Source organism: Lipophrys pholis, assembly GCF_963383615.2.
Source record: "Lipophrys pholis genome assembly, chromosome: 10".
Classification (NCBI taxonomy): domain Eukaryota; kingdom Metazoa; phylum Chordata; class Actinopteri; order Blenniiformes; family Blenniidae; genus Lipophrys; species Lipophrys pholis.
This window is the reverse complement of record NC_137640.1, coordinates 12,073,711-12,080,534: the sequence shown is the minus strand read 5'-3', so window position 1 is coordinate 12,080,534 and position 6,824 is coordinate 12,073,711.

Genomic DNA, 6,824 nt, shown 5'->3' with positions numbered 1-6,824 from the left:
TTTCCTCTGGTAAATAAACAGCCCTTAGAAAAACACAGATGCCAGCGAAGCATCCGGTTCGTTGTTGAATTACTACATTATGCACTTGTGCGTGCTTCTTACGACACACACACTCAAGTATCTCTCTTACTATCTTACACGTCAACCGGTGCAAGAACAGATTGTCTATCTCTGAGTTTGAATCTAGAATTGTTTTATTGCTTATTTTTCCTACTTTCTCTCCATTTTCAGGAGAAGCTTTACTATGCTGTATTTTCTATCACTGATCACTTGTCAGAATCCAATTAATTTGTTAATACGAAAAATGAAATACAACAAAATTGATGAAGGAAGATTATATTTTTCTTTTCTTAATCGTAGTATTCATTAATTGTGTTTGCATTGTCTGAAGTGGCACCAAAGAGACATTCTCCTCTCATCTAGTGTCCTTAAAAATTTCAAACCAGGGAAAACATTGTTTTGTCAAGTTTACTTTTAATATTTGAACAAAATTCAGTCAGAGCAGCTTCTATGTTTTTGAAGGCAAGATGTCCATAAACAAAACGATATTTTACATGGTCTGTATCTCATTTGCATTTCTATCTTTGAGCAAGCTTTGCAAGGCCCTAAATTGGGAAACAGAGAAGTACAGTCCCTTTTCTGACTTTACAGAACACTGGACATGTTAAAGACATTAAGAAATTTCAGCTTATTGCAGTCATGACTCAGACCTTTGCTCTGACTCAGCGTGACAAAATTCCTTTGGATTGTTAACTCACAAAAATGCAACGAGACCCCTCCTACGCTGTTTATATTTAGCACTGAATCATGGTTGGAGCGCGGGGCTACAAAATAGCATTAAAATACCTCTCTAATCATTCCAGATAAATCAAGTGTTTGAAGAGGAACGACTCACTTGACCATGACTGGCGGCGACGACATGTGCGGGGTGACTGATTGCATGATGGGAAGGAAAAGAGGAAAAAAAACATGCTGCCCTGTCTGAATGGACTTCCAGTGAAGTCGCCCACATTATCTGCACACCTCTCACCCTTCTTCCCCAGTTTCCTCTCTTCTTCTTCCTTGAGCTTTGCGCTCCGTCACAGTCACTTCTCTTTGCTCTGTGTGGGCTGAAGCCCAACGTGTCACCCAAGCAGGTTGAACTGTGACGAATAAAAAGGAATTTGCAATAAAACACAGACATTTTGTTTTCTGTAAGTCATTAACACACACACACACACACATGCTCGCAAACATATTGTATCTCTGTGTGAAATGTGTTCATGTTGTTCCTGAAAGTTTTTTTTGTCCTCCCTCCCCCCCTCAGTCTCTTCTCTGCTTCCATGGCTGTGCTGACACAGTCGCAAAGTGGTGAGCACCAGTTTACACAGCTGGGGAGCCAAAGCTTTCCACACAACCTCTCTCATACACTCAAATCTCTCCTCAGCTTGGGTCAATACAAACAAAATATCTTCTTTTCTCACATTTCCTCACTGACGAAACTTCAAAACGGTGTCACGCAAAAAGAGGCATCACAACTGAATATAGGAGCCAATGCCATGCAGCTGAGAAATAAACATACAGAGACAGAAACGAGACGTAGACGGGATTATCTAAATAGAAAGACTAGAAAAATAAAAACCAAACACCAGGTTGCGCATTAAAACCTTACCATCTTACTTCACTCCGTGTTGTACATTGTTAACAGTATTCAATCCAGCTACAGTGCTTGTCAAGTTATTTCCTTTCATTTTATCCACCATAGATTGAATTTTTAGTTTTGTTTCTCTGCTAACTCTCAACTTAACCTTTAGAGACACTGCAATTGTTTTGTCAAACAGAATCGCAAGAGAAAGCAATAAGCTAGAACAGTAAAGCACATAAACTTCCATCAATGTTCGAGTCAAACAGCAATAAAAAAAAGGGGATAGATCAGCAAAAACAATGTGATGAAACGTTGCTTGATCTTGAAATATCATGTAATTGTCCCCTGACCTGTCAACACTGAGCCCGTTCACAGCAGACCGGTTGATCCCACACACAGAAATAAGAGTTGTGTGGACAAAATAATTGTCTCCTTGATGGAAATCCAGTCAGGAATTCAATCGTGTGAATAAATATCTATGTTATAACCTTGTTATGATTAGATTTTTTTATTTGTGGAAGTAGTAATTGCTCTTGTCCACTTCTCCAAAATAACCTTGACTTTTCATATTTTGCCGTACGTTTGCAGTAAGCCCATGTAATAAATGTGTGACACGATATTGAATGTTGTCTTTGACTGGACAACAATTCATAAAAGATCTCTGACTTATGACAAATAAATGTGTTTAAATATTGAAAATAAAGAGATACACATCAGGTGAAGGTTTTTTGTTGTTGTTGTTGTGGTGGTGGTGGTTGTTGTTACTTCGTATGGACTCAATCACATATGCAGTCAGCATCTGTATCAATACTGCTCTCTGCTGGTGACCAATGGAGCACACACACACACACGCACACGCACACGCACACGCACACGCACACGCACACGCACACGCACACGCACACGCACACGCACACGCACACACATTATGTTCCAAAGGCTTATGAGGACAAGGTTTTGACTTTGTTTATTCTCTGCAGTCTCGCTACAAACTGAGCTGTAATTACTTAACCAACACTTAACCACATCCCAACATTAAGACATGTATAGATGAAGACCCGCATTTTGCCCCACTGTGTGTGTGTGTGTGTGTGTGTGTGTGTGTGTGTGTGTGTGTGTGTGTGTGTGTGTGTGTGTGTGTGTGTGTGTGTGTGTGTGTTTATTCTTTTATTAATTTCTGCACATGGATATGAGCATGTGCAGATATCATGCACGTACGACAATATGAGTAAGTGCATCACTGCTTGGCACAGCGTCTCCTTTTACACTCTTGCGCAACAAAATGGCACCGTTGTATAAAGAGTCACCAAGTATTGCAATCCATGCCAGGAACACTGACAACTCACCGGCTGTTCCCTCTCATGACAAAGACTGATTTTGACATTGGCATTCAATATTGTTGCATGTCACATGCAGTCATCCTGTAACAAACGAAGACGTGCAAAACCAACAGATAAATTGTCACAATTCCAAACTATAAAGAGTGTTGAGAGTGAGCGATGAGATCAAGAAACAAAAGGGGATGTGTTTCACAGCTTGTGCTGCTTGATTTCAACCAACAAGCTGAGACCACTGTCCCACCTGAGAGGCTGCAACATTAGCTTCAATGGAATATTGATTATACTTGATCAGTTATCCGTTTAGTTTTTTTTTCATGTTGTTGTATTAAATATATAAATATTCAAACAATGACGATTGAAAATCGCTTTTAGTTCTATGCTTTCAAAGCCAATACAAGAGTTTATAGGGCCTCTAACTTTTGTCCCAGTCCTGATTGTGCAGGTCTTGTTACCTCTAGGATTCTGTTTGTTAGATGATTTCATTTTGTTGCTGCTATTGTTGTTCAATTTGATCTTATATGGACAAATTTAGTTTTAACTTCAGATGTAACAAGTGATCTCTTTTACACATATAAATGGTAGGGGCACCATTTCTTTTCAACAAATTGTTTATTTTTCTTTTCTACATTCAAAACACCTCAGAAAACCCAAAAGACACACCCGACATACAAAACTGTTTTGGTTGTTGTGATGCGTTGTTGTTTAAACGATTGATTGTGGGTCTGGAGGTCACTGATAGAGCAGGGGTTTCAATGTCATTCAAGGTCTTACTTTTGTAATTTCCCTGGGTTCTCTATATGTAACTTAAACAAATAAAGAAGGAAAGCTTATTTTGTCGTCAATACGCCTGCCTTCAGAGTGGATCTGAAGTAGCTGACAAACTTATTAAACTGATTCAGTCTTGATTTATACTGTTAATTCTCTTCTTCGACCTTTCATGGCAAAAGAAAAAAATCAAATCTGAAAATGACTAGCTACCGATACCCAGGTGGCTTTTGTGTTTCCCTTTAGAGTAGTGGTTAAAGTGACTATAGTAATGGAGGGCCAGGACTTTACCTGCAATAAATAGGTAAGAAAAACCCAAATAGGTCCTAATGTGCAGTTGCTGATTCTTTGGATCTGTAGTGTCGTGGTCAAACATGCAGATGGCAGGAGTTCAATTCTCAGGTAAGGCTTTTTGAGTTTTGGTAAGGAGGAGCCCTGTAAATACTATAACTAAGAGATGTCTCCTGTCTAGACATGCCGCCAATAAAATGTACCTAGGTCCCAATACAAGGCCAGTAAGATTACCTTGTTGTGGTTAGTGATGTTACCTTGTTCAGTTTTACACTTAAATTCTGTGGTGAGTTTCATGTTCTCTTCTCCTTGGGTGATTTTGTTTTAATCTTCAGACAATTAAATATGCAGTGAAGCTTTTCATCAACTTAATGTTTTATGTTGTGTTTTATTGTGAAACACATCATGACTTTTATCAATGAAAAGAGCCATATAAATATGATTTACTCCCTTTCACTCACTCACTCACTCACTCACTCACTCATTCACTCACTCACTCACTCACTCACTCACTCACTCACTCATACTTAAGAATTTGATATTTTGTCTCTAAATTGACAGTAGGTGTTTCAATTGTCTGAATCTTGTTTAATTTATCTGATATCAAATTAAATTATATTAATTGTATTATTCCCTCAAGAGACTTTTCTTTCATAGTTTAACCATTTTGTGTGCATCAGTTTTTATTCATTTATTTATGTGCATTCTTGTATCTGAATTATTGTTTGTTAAAAATTTTTAATCCTCTTTGAAAGCAAAAGGGTTTGGCCCCATCAGACATTTTAAATGCTGACCCTGTTGTGAGCTTGTATACAACCTTTAATGTAATTCAGTAAAGAAAGTAAAAGTGACCAATTCTCATCTATTGTTGCCATGTTGCTCTGGAGTCAGTGAAAGCAGTAAATCACTGCTGAAAAAACATTTTATGGACCGTGGTCCAGTTTATGCAATTTTTGTTTTAATATATTATTTGCTTGTTGTTTCCAGATTTTTTTTTTTGTTCCTGTTCATTCATTCTTGGTATTTTGTTGGTATTTATGTTATTTTGAATTTAATTTTGAAGTTGCTTTGTGTGTCTACTTTTTATTTCCTATGCTGTTAGTCTGCTCATAACTAATTTGCTTTGTCCATTTTAGCCTTTTTATTCATGTATTTTATTTTCATGATAGCGTGTTACAGCTAACACCGATGTTTGAAAAGCAAGAAGAAAGAGCATTTAAAAAGCAAGATGGCTTACCTGAACAGCTGAGTATTTCAGACCCAGCAAACCATTTGGTATGTTCTCCTTTGCCTGTGTCCCTCTGGCGTACTTACAGGACAGGCCTCCAGAAGCATGGATAGACGTGCTTTCAGATACATGCACAATGTGACTGCAGGTCAAACAGTCGGTATTCCCCGCAATCTAACATGGTGAATACATTAATAAAAACCATAAAATGCTGTATATTATCATTAAACATTAAACGTTTAAAACTTGCTACGTATACAGTACATACATATTTTGCTAAAGGATTTTTAGTGAAGTGACTTTTGTTGTGAGAAAAAGTTTTAACTAAATACTAAATTTGTATTTCATATTTCCCATTTCTTCTTATCTTAGTGAAAATTATCTCCATGAAAATATGCTGCTCTTGTACTGATTAAAAAACAGTAGAAACTGAGGACAAACTTAACCAACAGAGGGCAGTATAAAACTCTAAAAACAGCATATTAAAGCTTATTACAATAAAGGGCAGCTAAGCAATAGTTTCGATTAGGAACTTTGATTAACGAACTTACTTTAGGACATCTTGAGCAAAGTCGACAGAAGATACTGTTATCCTTTTTTCTTTTCTTTTTTTTAACCATACAAGACATGCATTGTGCAATATATAAACCAGCTCATGGACTCTGCTGGCCTGTTCTCCTCTTTAACCCCCACTCCCCCACACGCCCCAGATCCCACAGCAGACAGGAACTATAAATGTGTGCACAGGATTTCACTCAGCCAGTGAAAAGCAGAACCCAGCATGTCACCATGATCGCTGCTCAGAACAGCAATTTTACTGGGACATTCCACCTCCTTTCATGTTTTACCACAATTTGTGTAACACCACCAGGCTTAATTTCTGGAGGAAAGGTCTGTCTTTGACTTGAGAAGGCATAAGAAGGTCATGGGAACAGTGGCTGCAAGTTTATGCTTGCTATTCAACTTAATAAACAATAATACACATTCCTAATGCAAGCTCTATTTTTCTTCCTCGGAAATTAGAAGTAAACAAATAAATAAGCCTCCAGTGTTGCGAGTCATGAACTTCAATCTGGCTTAGAAATTGCTTCCTTTCATCTGCTTCAATACACCCCACAACTCTGGTATTAAAGAAAAAGCACCACAAAATATGGAAGGAAGATTAACAACATCTGTGTCAGTTTATGAAAATGAAAATAGTAATCAATGATGCCGTTTAAAAAAATATTCATTACACATAAAAATCTTGGCGCATGAGCCTAAAATAGTTAAAAACCAAGTATAATACATCTGTGTGATTTCTGTCAGGGGCTCTGAACGGTTAACTAGCAGGACCAGCCCGCTGTGCAAGTTTCTTTTTACAGTGACAGACATTTGGCATCTATTACTGCCCCCCACTGCTCTGTGTGTGTGTGTGTGTGTGTGTGTGTGTGTGTGTGTGTGTGTGTGTGTGTGTGTGTGTGTGTGTGTGTGTGTGTGTGTGTGTGTGTGTGTGTGTGTGTGTGTGTGTGTGTGTGTGTGCTGCTGTTATTAGGCACGTCGTGAGGACCTGATTCTATTTACAAGCTCACATTTT